The sequence below is a fragment of the Artemia franciscana genome, unplaced genomic scaffold (genome assembly GCF_032884065.1).
Source record: "Artemia franciscana unplaced genomic scaffold, ASM3288406v1 Scaffold_867, whole genome shotgun sequence".
Classification (NCBI taxonomy): domain Eukaryota; kingdom Metazoa; phylum Arthropoda; class Branchiopoda; order Anostraca; family Artemiidae; genus Artemia; species Artemia franciscana.
The window spans coordinates 157,699-173,137 of record NW_027068640.1 but is presented as its reverse complement, the minus strand read 5'-3'; the positions used below and the strand labels follow the sequence as shown (position 1 = coordinate 173,137).

Sequence of the window (15,439 nt, the reverse complement as noted above, 5' to 3'; positions counted from 1 at the left end):
TTTAAAAGTTCATTACAATGAAAACCAAATCTTTTAAATTGCCAAGTTAATTTATTTGCAGGAAAACCTCTTAAAATCAATTTTTGGCTTAAAATTGTACATCTATTTTTAAAATCAATATAATTACTATAAATCCTTGCATATCTAAGTAACTGTGAGTAAAATGCTGAATATTTGATATTTGAGTGTATAGCCTATTACTTTCAGGGAATGGGAAATTAATCACTTCAAAATCAAAATTATCTGTTTTATTATATCTTTAAATAGAAGATAGAAGGTATCTCCTTTAGAGGAGGCAGTACTGTTATCACTGATAAGAATTTAAGGCACCTTATCTGATTATAATGCCTTGGAATATATGCTGCTGCTGCACCTCCTTTAATTCAGTTCAATTTATTGATATACTATGTGTAACAAATAAAATAGTCCACACTGGGTCACTACAGAGAAGCACAGCTTGTGGTTTTTGTAACCCTATCAATATTTACAACATAAGTAAGACTATTTGAAGATCAAATACTGAATCCATGGCCTACCACACAAAGCAGAATGACAAAATAAATACCACAATAACAAAAGAATTAAATAAACATGCACAGAGAATGACATCATGAGCAATTAGAGACAATGAATTAAAAAAAAAGAAAATAAATGTTTGAAAAAAAATCCATAAAGATATATATATATATATATATATATATATATATATATATATATATATATATATATATATATATATATATATATATATATATATATATATATATATATATATATATATATATATATATATATATATATATATATATATATATATATATATGTATGTATATTAATGGTGAAAAGTTTCCTTGAAAAAATTTTGAAGTTCATATTGGATTATATTAAATGACTTATTAATCATCATAAAAAGACATGACATTTTCTCCAACCTCTGAGTTTTTGTCACTGCTAACAGCACTGCCTTCTCTAAATGAGATACCCTCTTAAGTTAGTGCTCCTGACTAGGAATATGTCATTTGTAAGGTAGGCTTATGGAAAACAATTGCAACTTTGGCTATGCAATCTTAAACAGTGAAGTAAAAATTGGTCCTAAATATTTTGCTATTCATATTAGTGATTTATGAATAAAGCAAATATTTGATTTGATGCCTTTTTTATGCCCTTTACAAATTGCTTGACATTGCTTCTTTTGCAAACTCAAATTTAAGCCCTTTTTGAAAAAAAAAAAATCTTATTTTCAGGTATAAAGAAGGCCTAAACCATGAATCTCAAACTTTCTATTGGATTTTAAATCAATTTTTTAAAGTTATATAATTCACAATCAGCAATTCATCAAGATTAAGCTGGATAAAATATTCTATACAATTTCTCTATTTTTCTGTCTGCCATGTTCCTTTTGTTGGCTTTGACATTTTTTTAGATATAGGTGAAATGGCAGCTTTTAAGCAGTCTAATAGAATAAAGAAAAAACGTAGTAGATTGATTTTGATTTTTTAAAATCAACTTAATCTTGACAAATCAATATTTGTGAATTGTACAACTTTTAAAAATGGATTTAGAGCTAAATAGTAAGTTTGAAACAAATGTTATAATGCATTTTCATATCCAAAAAGTGTAGAATGAAATTATTGTTATCAATGGTCCTAAAAGGGTTTAACACTGAATTTGCAAGAAAATCAATTATTACATTCAGAAAGAGCATAAGAAATGGCATCTAGTGGTATGTTCACTTTATTTGTTGGTCAATAATATGAATTGCAAAATATTTACCTAAAAATTTATGCAAGCAAGTTTGTCAGTTTTAGCTATTTGACAAAATTGTGAGCTTTTCATGTAAAGAATGGAAGTTGGAAATTCCATATTTGAGCTTAGGTTATGGTTTGATAGATGGATTGCTACTTTATTTTAATGTACCAAAGACTTGGGATTTGCCAATATTGTCTGGTTATGTGCTACTATATTGTATGTCTAGAATTTTTTTACAGAATTTTCCTGCATTTTTTACACTATTTTCCAGGCTAACTTTTACCTTATTTTTTGTTTTGCAGGAAGAAAGATTATGTCTAGACACAGTTCTTAGCATTCCTAAGTCTTTATTCTTATACCCTAAGTTGATTGAGTCACACTTTGCACTCCAAATTGTAAAAAAAAGAAAAAAAGTTGAGTCCTACCCTACATTTCTCTGAAGGCTTATATTTATTAGGAGCAAAGCATTTGTTTGGAATTGTAGTAGGTCGTGTATTACTATGCTGACCTGTCTAAAAGAGAAAAATTTATATTTAAAAGTAACAACACAGCCTGTATTTTTCCAAAGGCTGTACATTTTTTAAAATATTATCTGGTTTTCAGCCTGGCATAGGCTAGTTTAAAATTACTTCCCATATTTCAGTCTGTGAGCATAAGATGTCCAGTTTAAAAAAAAAACAAACTATGTTCCAGTTGCAAAAACTTACTAAAGTTACTAAACATTTATTGTAGCTGTCAGCATACTGTTTGTATTTTCATTTCTTTGTTAATACCCTTAAAGCAATTTTCAAAGAATGTTCTGCAGGACCATATAAATTTGTGAACAAAGTCTGGTAAAATACCCTGCATTTCCTTCAGTTTATTTTCAGCTACTGATCCTTCTGTTGGTTGAGAAAAGGTCTTCTATACAGAGCATTCTAGAATTAGTATCTTTTTAGGTCTGCACTTGCAATAAGCATTAATGAAGACTGTAAAGATAACTGAAAAGAATGCAAATATCCTAGCAAACCTGTGCAGAATAACAGCAGAAACTGCAATCTGGATATGATTTCAGTAGACAAAAAAAAAAAATGATAAGAAACCTGAATTGCTTAGATTTGAAGAGTCTGAAGACTGATGCGAAATGTGTTAAGGATGATATGACTATCCAAACAAAGCCAAAAAAGGAAAAGATATACAGGTACTTATTCAGTTGTTATTGGATTTCTGGCAAAGACCTGCAAAATTGGATTCAGAAGGATTAAAAGAATGGTATGCAGGTCCTTTGCAGGGTTTGTAAAAGATAAAGTAAAAACGTTATAGCAAAAGTTACATCAAACCCAGAATTTAATTTGACATCTAGAACTTTGATGCAAAGCAGCACACAACCAACCTATCAAAAACATTGTCAAATAATGTTGAACTTTAGAAGAGTATGATGTCATGAAAAGAATGTCAGAAATGCCATGATGAAGTCAGTGCTTTCATTACAGAGCATAACATGTCTTTAAGGATCATAGAGCCCATGCCTGATTCCGTGATTGCAAGTAAAATTACTTGCAGCTGTGATAAATACAAATTATGGCTGTGAAAAAATTAGCCCCTGCTGCAAATCAGTCTCTCTCAGAGAAAATTCAGGGGGAATAGTTTTCAATCTCTTTGGATGAATCAATAGACATACCTGCTGTTAAATGTATGGCCACTGTAGCTTGCTTCTGGTGTCCTCAGCTCAAATATATGTGCAATTACTTATTAGGGCTCATTGAGGTGCCATCAGCAACAGCTCAAAACATTAAAGAAGAAGTAGGTAAAAAGCTTCAAATCAGAAATATTCCAAAAGAGAATTGGATAATATAATGACTCTGTGAATATGGGAGAGATAAAGAGGTTGAAGGTTCTAGAGAAAATTGGCAATCTACATATTGTTATTGTCAGATGTGTCTGCCATAACCTTGCTCTGAGCATATCTAGTGGACTGAAGGAAATACCCTTAGAATGTTACAAGTTTGTCCCCAGGGTATTCAACTATATACAGCATTCATCAAAATACATCACAGCTCACACAGTGTTGTCTGTCCCTTGAGTCTGTAGTTCTACACATTTTAGAACTGTGAAGAGCATTTAAAGTCTACTTTTTAAAAAAATTCAAGGCAACAAAGTTGCAGTTTCCGGGTTGGGGGAGTTAGTGGAGGGGGTTAGGCTTCACTGCCTTTGCAAAAATGTCTCCACTTATTTGAGACCATCCTTTGAAATTTCCTGGGTCCAGAGGTAGTCGAAAAAAATGCCGTTAGGTATATATGACCCATCCAAGACTAAAGGTTTTTTGGCTCTCAAAAGAATCTATGTTGGAACAAATGCGGAAGCTGATGTGACAGAAAAAATATTCTAGCCTTAACTAGTGCATGCCTTTAAAATCCTGTGTCTGAAGTTTACATGAATTTAGCAAAGGAGTTTTATGTTCCCTTCTACTGCAATTCAACCTTTAAGATTATGCAAAAAATGATAGCGATTGACCATGTTCATAATATAGTAATTGCTGATTCTGGACCACCTATATCACTCCATCAATTTACATCATTTTCAGTCCATTTTATGTCATTTTAACATCAAATAGCATGCTTTTTTTTATACTTTTCACAATTTTCATATACATGAACAAAGGAGCTGGACCACATCATTAATCAATCTTTTTACCTATTTTCAATTGAATTCACACCATTTTAAAAAGCTGGACCATCTAGATCACCCCATCAATTTACATTATTTTGAGTCCGTTTTACATCATTTTAACATTAAATATTAACATCTTAAACATTTTCCATCTCAACATTTAAATTGAAAAAAAGTATTTGGAAATGAAAGTTTGGTCTCATTTCTATACTTTTTCACATTTTTTTTTATATTTTCTTTTCTGTACTTTTTTTTGCAATTTTCAGGTACAAGAACACAAGATCTGGACCACATCATTAATCAATCCAATTTACCCACTTTTCCATTGAATTCACGCCATTTTAAATAAAAATTTCGGACATTTTTACAATTTCCCATCATGAGTTTTAAGATCAAAACAGGTCTTCTGAAATAAGAATTTTTGATGTAATTAAAAAAATAGTTTAATTATATTCTTTTCTTTCTATACTACTGATAAAATATAATAATTTAATATGATTTAATATTTTGTGTATAGTTTGATATCGATTTCTAAATAATTGTTATAATATTTCCCTTTTCTTCCATTAGCCTTTAAAATCATACCTTTGCCTAATTTTTAAAATTTCCTTTCAAAATCAGCTGCTGTAGAATCAAATCGTTTTAGTGCAAAGATATCAACCACCTCAATTTAAAAATTAATAGCAATAAAGAGTTAACTTCTATATTTAGTTTTTGTACATTTCATTGGTTTAATTTTGTATTCAATTCCTAGATCCAAGTCTACTTTTTTAACGGTTTGATTATATTTATTTTCCATTTACATTTCTCTTTAAAGTAATATGAATATGATGTTAAAATGATGTAAAATTGACTGAAATTGATGGGGTAGTCTAGGGGGTCCAGCTCTTTAAAATTGTGTAAATTCAGTTGAAAATGAAGTAAATTGGATTGATTAACTATGTGGTCCAGCTCCTGTGTTCATGTATATAAGAATTGTGGAAAAGTATAAAAATGAGACCAAACTTTGATTTTCAAGGATGTTTTTTTTCATGTGGAATATCGGGATGGAAAATGTTCAAAATGTTTAATATTTCATGTTAAAATGATGTAAAATGGACTGAAAATAAAGTAAATTGATGGGGTGATCTAGGTTGGCCAGAATTACAATTACTATGCTACTCCTGTTGTGGCTGCCTCTGGTAAAGAACATGCCAGTACTAGTCATGTTCACTAGCCTAGTCAATGAACAAGCTTTAGAAGAATCAAGCTCAGTGGCAATCAATCCCTGCTCACTCTAAGTGTGTGCTACCTCAGTACTTTAAGTGTCCAGAGCTTTTGCATGGAAACTGAATTAGCTTTAAAATGTTCTTGGCTCCATGAGATGTTTAGAGCTTTGTCCATTCATCTTCTCTATCATGTTCTTTCCACATTCATCTGCTTGTATTGAGCACATTTTAAATGCAGTCTCAGTCATAAAATTTAAGTCTCAAAACTGCCTTGAAGTTGAGACTATTTACTCCTTAATTTGTATTAGGAAGTATATGCTGTTGCCCTTCCTTGTCATCAGAGGTGAGTTTTCACCTGCATACCATTCCTTTGATACGTATGTGAAGAGAGTTTCACCATCATCCATTAGCAGTTCTTAGGTACTAGTGGGTAGGCTTGCGAGATCATTATTAATCTACACAACAGCATCAGCACTGAGAAGATTGGAAGAAAGGTCTCTCCATCCATTTAACTTGGAAGGAGAGATTGAGGTGATGGTTAGACACATCTAATATGTAGGATTTCAGAAGCTTTCCTCCTGTGAGATCACATAGGTATGTGTAAAGGTTGCTGACATCATCTTTTGTGGCAAAATCTGTCAGATTGTTTGCCTTCCTTTATAAAAAGAGCTTTGTTGCTTTCTGATTCAGCTGGATGAGAATCTCATTAAGGAATTTGTAGGTTATTATCTCACCTATAAACATACACAGAAACAAAAGGTTTTAAAATATAACGAACTGGCAGAAAAAATAAGAAAGACTAGGCCTAGGGCTAATTACCCCATAAAATTTTAATTTTTCATGAATTCCAGTTTAAATTTGAGAATCGTGACCTAGTTTCTATTTTTAGAACTTCTATTTTCAGAAACCAGACTGGTTGTCTTGAATTAGAACAAATGTTTGATTAAATTAGAATATTTTTTTGGGTGGGGGGGGGGGAGAATACAGGTATAAAGAAATAATAAATACACAGTTTAGAATCTGGGACTTATAAGTTAGAGTTACAGACTTCAAGTTTATGAAAGTGCTATTTCTTATATTTTGGCTGGATTTTAAGCCAAGCCAAGTTGTTTTTCCTGAATTTCAGAAAAAGATTTCAAAGCTTATAAAGCAAGGATTTTAATTTTATAACACAAAAACTATAAATGGTCATCAAAACACTTTAAAGGGAAAAGAGTAGGGATAGGTTCTTCAAAATACTTTTCCAGCTGATCATTAAAGCTCTGAGTCCAATCCTGATAATTATTTTCACCTAGCACAACTACTTTCAAATAGAAGCCATTAATTTTCACTGGTAAAGACAATAAGTTACATCAGAGGCCGAAGTATTTCGACTCTTCCTTGATCGCAGACAAAAAGCATATGATACAGATGTCTTTGTGCATTATCTGATAATACTATAAAAATAGGGTCGGGTATCCGGGTTCTTTTAGACTATTTAGGATGACGTTTATATGGTGATCAGAAAATTGAGTATCTGGCTTCTTCACCAAATTCTCACAATTCCTCTCAGAAAGTAAAATTTCGGTATTGTCTGCAAAATGCGTGTTGAGACAGAAGATTGGCAAGGTGCGGTGAAGATCATTCATGTAAATGAGAAAAAGTAGAGGACCTGGGATTAGAGGAACAGTGAGCGAGTAAATTGCCCCCATCTGTTTTTAGCTCTATTATCAAAGATCTAACTAAATCCAGTGCCAGTCCATGAACACCACACTTACCCAGTATACAAAAAATTGTATCAAATACAAACCCAATATAAAAATATATTGTATCAAATGCTTTTTTAAATTCTAAATATATTTTTACTGGAATGTTTCCTCTTACCGAGCATTCTTGAAAATATTGGATGAAAGCAAGAATACCGTTTTTAGTATTGTGTCCAGACCTGAAGCCGAATTTGGAATTTGGAAAAAAGCTTGATGATTTAAGAAAATAATGAAAATTTTTTATATATTGCTTTTCCAAATATTTCACAAAAAGAATGACCTTTGTGAAATGGAATTATCCGCGTCAAAGCTCTGACACAAGTTTTTAGGGAGGATGTTGCAATTAAGAGGCAAAAGTTGTTTGTAATAGGGACACTGGAGAAATGCATTTTAGCCCCAAGTACAGTGCTCAAATTCATTCAATTTTTTGTGTTTATGACATTATTGTTTAAAGAACTATACATATTTATTATTATTACTATTACTACTGCTTACAACTCACTGCAGCACCAACCCGCCTGAGGCTACCACAGTTACGCACGCTCCTCTTCCATCTCAATTATTGGGTACTTGTATTAGAAGAGACGTATTTCATTAAATAAGAAAAGTAATGTGTTATGATAACTATGATAATAGTCAGGTCTGGCACTGACTATTAGTCATCAGTCTCGTTGTTATCAATATGAATATATGGGCAGGAACTGAAGTAGGCCGAATACAGTAACCACTGAACTCTAGCCTGGATGCTGGAAATTCATTAGACAAAACAGTGTTAATAAATCTCCTGGAGCAGATAGAGGACCAGAGCAGATTAAACAATTATTCACAGAAAAATAATCGAGAATATGTTCGGGCCTAATTAAAATAGCTACAAGTTTGGCTGAAAATATTGACAGTTCTTTGTCATTTTTGAAGATGTAGCATGGCCAAAACTAGCAATAGAGCATGCACCTCTGCCTGGAAACCTACGATATACTCAACAGCAAAGTTTTACACGAGTTCAGCCTTTAGATAGGAGGGAGTTATATTTACTCCCTCTTTTACCTTTAAATATTACTTTACCTTCAGATTTACCTTTAGATAAGAGCAATATTTTAGGGTAATGGGTAAAATTTTTGCAAAATGAAATTTTCTGCTACTATTTTTAATCTACTTAGGAGTCCTTTGGACCCATCTCAGGGTCCCTTTTTGTGCCAGTATCCTCATCAGTTTTAACTTACGTAAAAGTGTTCCATTTACTGGTTGAATCATTGCTAGTTATTACCTTAAATCCCATCCTTTGATAATATAAGATTTATTTATTACTTGAAATTTTATACCTTACCTAAAATATTACTGTAAGTTGTACTCAGCTATCTTAAGTACCTAAGCTACCTTTCGTTGGGCATAGAGTAGCTAAGGATCATGTTTACTGCTTATAAAATCAGACTTAACCTATATAATACATGCATATCAAATACATATACATATATAATACATATCAAATCAGACTTATCCTTTCTGCTTGCAGTTTATTCCATGGGATAGTTGGCAGATGATTCTGATAACATCAAACAGGCAAACCATCCCATGACTGCTGATTGGAGAGCTCTTCTTTTACCCTCTTTCCTTTGAAGCAACTTCTTGTGGATTAAAAAGTTAACTTTTTATTCCCAGACCAAATCCCAACAATACCTAAAACAGTTGTTTTCACCTCGTTCACATCCACATCTTTTTAAAATATAGTTTTTACGAGTTCAGGGTGCTAAAATAGGCTTGAAAATTAATGTTAAGAAGACCAAGTCACTAAGGTTAGGAATAAGTGAAGATGAACAGGTGACCTTAGGTAACGAAAAGATTGATCAGGTTGGGAGCTTCAGTTACCTTGGTAGTATTATTAGTAAAGATGGTGGGAGCAGTGAAGATGTTAAAAGTAGAATAGCTAAAGCTCAGGGTGTTTTTTCACAGTTAAAAAAAGTTTGGAATAATAGAAAGATAAGCCTACAAACCAAGATTAGAATATTGGAAGCTACAGTGATGACAGTGGTCAAATATGGCTCTGAAGCATGGACACTACGAAAAGCAGATGAAAATTTACTAGATGTTTTCCAGAGAAATTGCCTACGGATTGTTCTGGGTACCCGGCTGACTGACCGTATTTCAAACAGTAGGTTGTACGAAAAGTGTGGTTCAATCCCGCTTTCTGGGGCTATAATGAAAGAAAGGTTGAGATGGCTAGGCCACGTTCTACGGATGAAGGATGACAGATTACCGAAGATTGTCCTTTTTGGCCAACCGTCTGGGGCTACACGGAAAGCAGGTCGTCCTTGTCTGGGTTGGGAGGATGTCATAAATAAGGATTTAAAGGAAATGGGAACTTCCTGGGAGGGTGTAAAGAGGGAGGCTTTAAATAGATTAGGTTGGAGGAGGAGCGTGCGTAGCTGTGTTGGCCTCAGGCGGCTTGGTGCTGCAGTGAGTTATTAGTAGTAGTAGTAGTAGTAGTTTTCAGTGCAGTGCTAATTAGGCAGCAAAAATTAAGTCAGACAACATTTCCTGAAAATCTATCATTGTTCCTTTTAATTTAAAAAAAGATTTTATTTTATAGTACTTTAGTTCTTGGTTTTAACTGTCCAGTTAATCTCCTCCAAGAACGAGAAATACAGTGATTTCAAGCATCTTAAGCTCCTTTTTGCATCTTGCAACCTGCACAGGCGGTAAGTCTATACTGTAGTATGTCTCATTCTAAAAAAACAGTGAAAAAGAGGATCTCTACGAAAACTGAGAAGAAAATTCTTGCAAAATTGGAATTTTTGACGTGTTCCGTCAGCTGAAGACTCACGGCAGACTGGGCATGTGCTATAACCAAGCAATAATGCAATCATTATGATATAAATGGGAGCATAGAAGTTTTGGACAAATTCTTGGAGCTTGTATTGTTCCAAAGAGACAGAACCCTCTAAACTATTTCTAACTTGTTATTCTGTAATATTAACTGTTGTAAGATTTTAAATTTGCTCTTTGGACATTGGAAGAAGGACACTAGCCTCCACTTCGTACTCTGGAACCAAACTTTCATAGTAGTCATAGTTTCGCAAAGTCATAGGACAATCTGCACTGTTACTGTCCATTTCAGAAGAATCTAGAATTTGACTGTCAGTCTCAAGAGGATCCAGACAGTCACTTTCAGTTTTAGATGAGCTCAAACTGAGTTGACACAGGATACTATAATTATTATTGATCTTATTAAACAAACATGCTGGAGAAGCACTGTGACAACACCTAAAACAAGACACGTTTTAGAAAATTAATTAAACGTTCTGTTCCAAGGCATTATGTTCCTAAGGGTTTTATTTGTGTTTGACTTATTTTGTATCTGTGGATTCTTCCAAAATAATGCTGCAAGCCTGCATTCTAAAGGTCCACCATATTCATCAATTTTGTCCTGTTTTTCTTGAAGTCGATCATAATTGGTGAAATTAATATCATCATTTTCGTTCTTTGATTAATATTCCCTAAAGAGATAGCCAATTATCTGAACTTTTATCTTGCTTTCATTATGCAAAGTCTCTCCCCTTTTTCTGGCACGAGTCCAAATGCTTCTTCCAGTACAACCCTTCCATTAATTTCTCATTCAAATATTATAACTAAAATCTGCTGAGAAAATCAAGCACTTGCCTTGGAGATCCCAATTGATTTAATTAAACCTTTTTCAGACAAAATTACTAAACCTTTAGCACATGTTTTCAACCAATTTAGCATACAAGGTTCGGTATATTCTCAAGATGCTGATAACATGGTTTTATAGGACCTGTCTCATAATAATCTGCTGATTTGCGTTTCACCAACGTATGCCCTATTATACTTCAGTTTTTTTTTTCAACACCTTATAAAGGTTTCTTTTGAGACTGGCTTTAAGTTAAAGTTATGTATTTGATACGTAATATCTAAAATAATCTAGAAAAATGAAACGTTTGACTTAACCTTGTCTTAGTCGACTCCCAAAAAGCTTTGACTTTTTTTTGTACCACAGCATTCTGACACGCTTATTGCTGAATAGCTTTTGAACGTGACCCTCTCTTAGCCAATACTGTGACGCCCCTCTTGTCAGATTGATCACAAGTGCTGACATACAAAAATATACTCTCCGAGGCCCTGCTTTTTAACTGTAGAGATGCCCGAAGCACTTTATCGGGACTACTTTTATTCCTAGTCACGGTTAATGAAAAATTGGTAAGCAGTTGCCTCAGAGAAGGAAATATGCAGATAACTGTTTGCTTAGGACCCTTTACAAAGATAGTGCAATCCCGGTTTCCTTCCTTGTTGAAGCTGCCCTTGCTACCACATTAAAAGGAGAAATACAATTTGTCTGTCACTTTCAATCCCTACACTGACTACATTTTCCCCTTAGTTTTACAACCCCACTAGACCCACACCTTCCACTTAGCCTCCAGAGCAATCCCAATTGGCATTAGACCGGTTCAGCGCTCCTCGCAGAGCTTTTTATCGTTAGTCCCCCAAACTTCACCATCATCATTTTGTTGACAAATAAATGCACATGACAAAAATGCACTCAAACTATTTATTTATGCTCACAACACAAGGTTCATCCATCCCAACTTTAGTCGGAAAGAAGAAGATGCTTCAATCTACTACAGAATACTCTTTGAACAGTGTATACTTTGGTCTGGTCTGATGGGGATTTTCAGTGATAAAATATTGATCATACTGAGGAACGAGGTGACTTTCGGGAACTAATCCGCTTGTCGTCTTTGAACCCGAATAACGAGAATTTAATCTCTAATATTTGCGGTTACAAGAGGTTACGAAAGATTCATCCCCTTTAATTTGGAACACGTTAATAATTCCCGATACTGATCCTCAACCAAATTATGATAGGGTTATCAAGACGAATTTACAAAGAACACGTAGGTATGATCAAAAGCTTTAAAATGAGCCACTAAACATCTTTTTATGCTGCTGCAGGAGCCTGCCACTTCTGCTAGTGATTCCACAACCTATGGAACTTAACACAGGGATGAGAGGGATAATTTTAAAACTCAGAAATCAGGTTTTTGACAATAAATATTACGACAGTACGCTTTTTCATGCTTCCTGGTCTTTCCACTCTAGACATCGCCAAAAAATTGTCATTTTTGGTGACACATGGCACTTTATCAAGACGATCTGAAAACAGATTTCAATGATGTTGCAGTGCCGACTAGTTCTGTTAAGCAGTAGATGATTTCTGAACAATTATGTAACACATTTTTTAATTTTTATCCCACACCAGAAAAACCTTCGAATTTTTTTTCATTAGAGTCTTCTAAAGAATAAACCAAAGGGGATTAGGTCATTTTGTCTATTTTTGTCTCAGTTATCCTCATCATTATGGTTTTGCCCCATGATCCTTTGTTTCTTCTCTGTCTTTTTTCTCTTTCATACCATCTAGATCACAAGACAACTTAGCAACTATCCTTGTGTGTGCTTGAGTACTGTTCCTTTCAGCGGCTTTTTTTATCTCTTTTAAATCTGTTTTTCATAATTGGGGGAGGGGCTGTAACTTTTCCGTACAGGGTTTTTGGCAATGATGATTTCATTGTCGCACATTTAGTTTTGATCCAACGCTCTTTTTTTTGGGGGCGGGTTCAGGGTATTTTTTGATAATTCCTATAAACTGGTTTTCAAAGTAACAATTTACTATTAAGACTAATCAAAATGCTAGTTACTATTCCATAATCAACTACTAATTGCAATTTTTTCTCAACATATATTTTTTTTAACTATGGGTCGTATTTCATTCTTTACTAGGTTGCAGCTATTCCTGCAACCATTATGGTTAATAGTGAGAATTAGGGAATAAGCCTCTTTTTATAACTTTTATGCATGGTAACCATTTGACCACTCCTCTTTATGTATTTAGAGGAATTTTGAACTTTGGAACTATTCTTCATGTGCCCTTTCTTTGAGTTATCTATGCGAGGAATTCCTTAATATGTGTTTGAAGGGCAAGGAAAACTCTTTCGTTTTGGTTTTCTAATCATATGTTGGGAATAGAAATATTGCATAACCAGCTACTACTTATGTTTGATAGATGTGAACTGGGAATTGACTCCTGATTTACCTTTTGTAAGATAGTTACCATTTGTAACTGAATTGTTTCTTTTCACGTGTTTTCTTCGACGAAGACCGACCTTTCTATTTATGGTAATCCATTGCTCTAAGTTAAGAAGGGTGTAAGAAGGAGTGAAATCTCGCCTCCAATTTTATTATGACAGTATAATAAAACAACACTCAACATTTCCTTGCGCCATCCTCCCACCCCATTCGAGGTGATCTGCTTTTCGTTTGGCCCTTGATGGTTGTTTAAAAAGGACGGTTTTTTTTTAGCGATCTATCATCCTTCTTCCTAAGATGTGTTTTAGCTATCTCAAATTTTCTCTCATTATAGCCCTAGAAAGTGGAATTTTAAGGTCAGTCAGTCGGGTATTCAAAACAATCCTTAGGCAATTTCTGCGAAAATTATCTAGCAAATCCTCTGCTGTTTTCTGGAATGCCCATGTTTCTGAACCATATTTGACCAAGGAGGGATATGAATTTCTAAAACTCCTAATAAGTCTAGTTCAAAGTTCTGAATTTGTCAGTCACGATGTCGTCCCGATAGTTCTCAACGTTGAAGCATTCCTAGCTGTAATTTTCATATTCTTTAAAACATTGAAATTATGGCTTAAGAAAAGTAATGGTCCCTGAACGGTGTTGGATGGGGACTAAGTGTAAAATTTTTCATTTGATAGTCCTAAAACTATGAAGTTTATACAGCAGTATCATATTTTTGTCAGTGTGGCCACATCCAACCGTGAAAATAGATAAGTAAAACTGATTTATATTTGACAACGTGTTTTGTCTGTAGAAATTCAAACATGAACAATTTGCTGATTCTTAAAGACAACTACACATTCAAAGGAAAGCTAAACCCTCTTAAGCTCTATGGTACCATGCGCTCTTAGCAGCTCAATTTTTTTTTTTTTGCAGACTTCTTTTGTTTGTTTGGCGCCTGCTACTACGAAAAGCTGCATAAATACATGTGAAGATTTTTAATAAGAAATGGATTGCTGATTTTTCTTAATTTCAAGTTTTATATGGTTATGTGAATTTCCACTCAACCATTTTAAAGTATTAGACTTTGTTTCACTGTCCTTGGTACTTCAGGCAGTTACTCTTCCTGAATCTCGGCTTTAGGTTAACTCTAGGGCTTCTATAATTCGTGTTGGGGCGGACTCAACTGGATCGAGAATAAGGTCTCAAATGGCCTGATATGCTCTTTCTTGATGTGCCCTTTCTTTGAGCCATCTATGGGAAGATATGACATCATTTTTATACAATCCTAAAAAGGTTTAATGCCAGAGTTGCCTCTCACTCACTCGGACTGTCTATATTGTTTTTTTTCTACAATTAGCCATGACTTGATGCCCAAAACTTGATTTTAAATAGTCTATATTGAATTAATGGTCATAGAATGTCAGAATAAGTCTTGTTTAAACAGAAATCCTGGCCCCTAGTGCCTCTTTGTAGATTTAAAATTGACGATAGGATACTTAGGCCCCTTCAATGTATTTTTGGACCCTGGTGCCTATCATGGCTTTTTTCAATATGAATTGTCTCATGATTTAATACACATATCTTCTTGTACTTTCTGCAGGACCAACTCTGAGCGTCTCACCCATCCAGCAGATTTCCATCTGTTATGGTCTTGTGCCAACTCATTAGCAAATTAGAGCCATCAGCCATCCTCTTATATGCCAAACTTTTGAAGTCTATCAATGGTCTTGTGGTTGTTTCTCCCTATTACCCATCAATTTTTCATTTGACTGTTTAGTTGCCTATGCTAATCTGGGCGAAAGGAAGCCAGAAGTACTTGCCTGATGATTTGTTCATTGGGTCTTATCAGGATATGCCAACACAATATTTTGTGTGTGAAAAGATGACAATGAGCGTTGTTTTTACGGCAGCAGGTTATATCAGAATTTTGATTCTCGCTTAACTAATATGACATTCCAGCTATAAATATGAAATCCATTTTTCTGTAGATTTATTTCACAGGGAACAGCTCGC

At 34.0% G+C, this 15,439-nt stretch overlaps 1 protein-coding gene across 7 annotated transcripts in view; it reads left to right on the top strand.

The window, feature by feature from the left end:
- The window catches only part of LOC136043716 (FGGY carbohydrate kinase domain-containing protein-like), a 66,529-nt gene that overhangs the window by 1,299 nt on the left and 49,791 nt on the right, over positions 1-15,439 (top strand). Inside the window, exon 1 of one of the 7 annotated variants that reach the window (XM_065728618.1) lies at positions 7,073-7,214. The exons of 5 other annotated variants lie outside the window; for them this stretch is intronic. The gene's annotated coding sequence lies outside the window, so the exon portion shown is untranslated. Of the gene's footprint in view, positions 1-7,072; positions 7,283-15,439 lie in introns of those variants that run through there. One more of the 7 variants, XM_065728617.1, reaches the window with a different exon arrangement.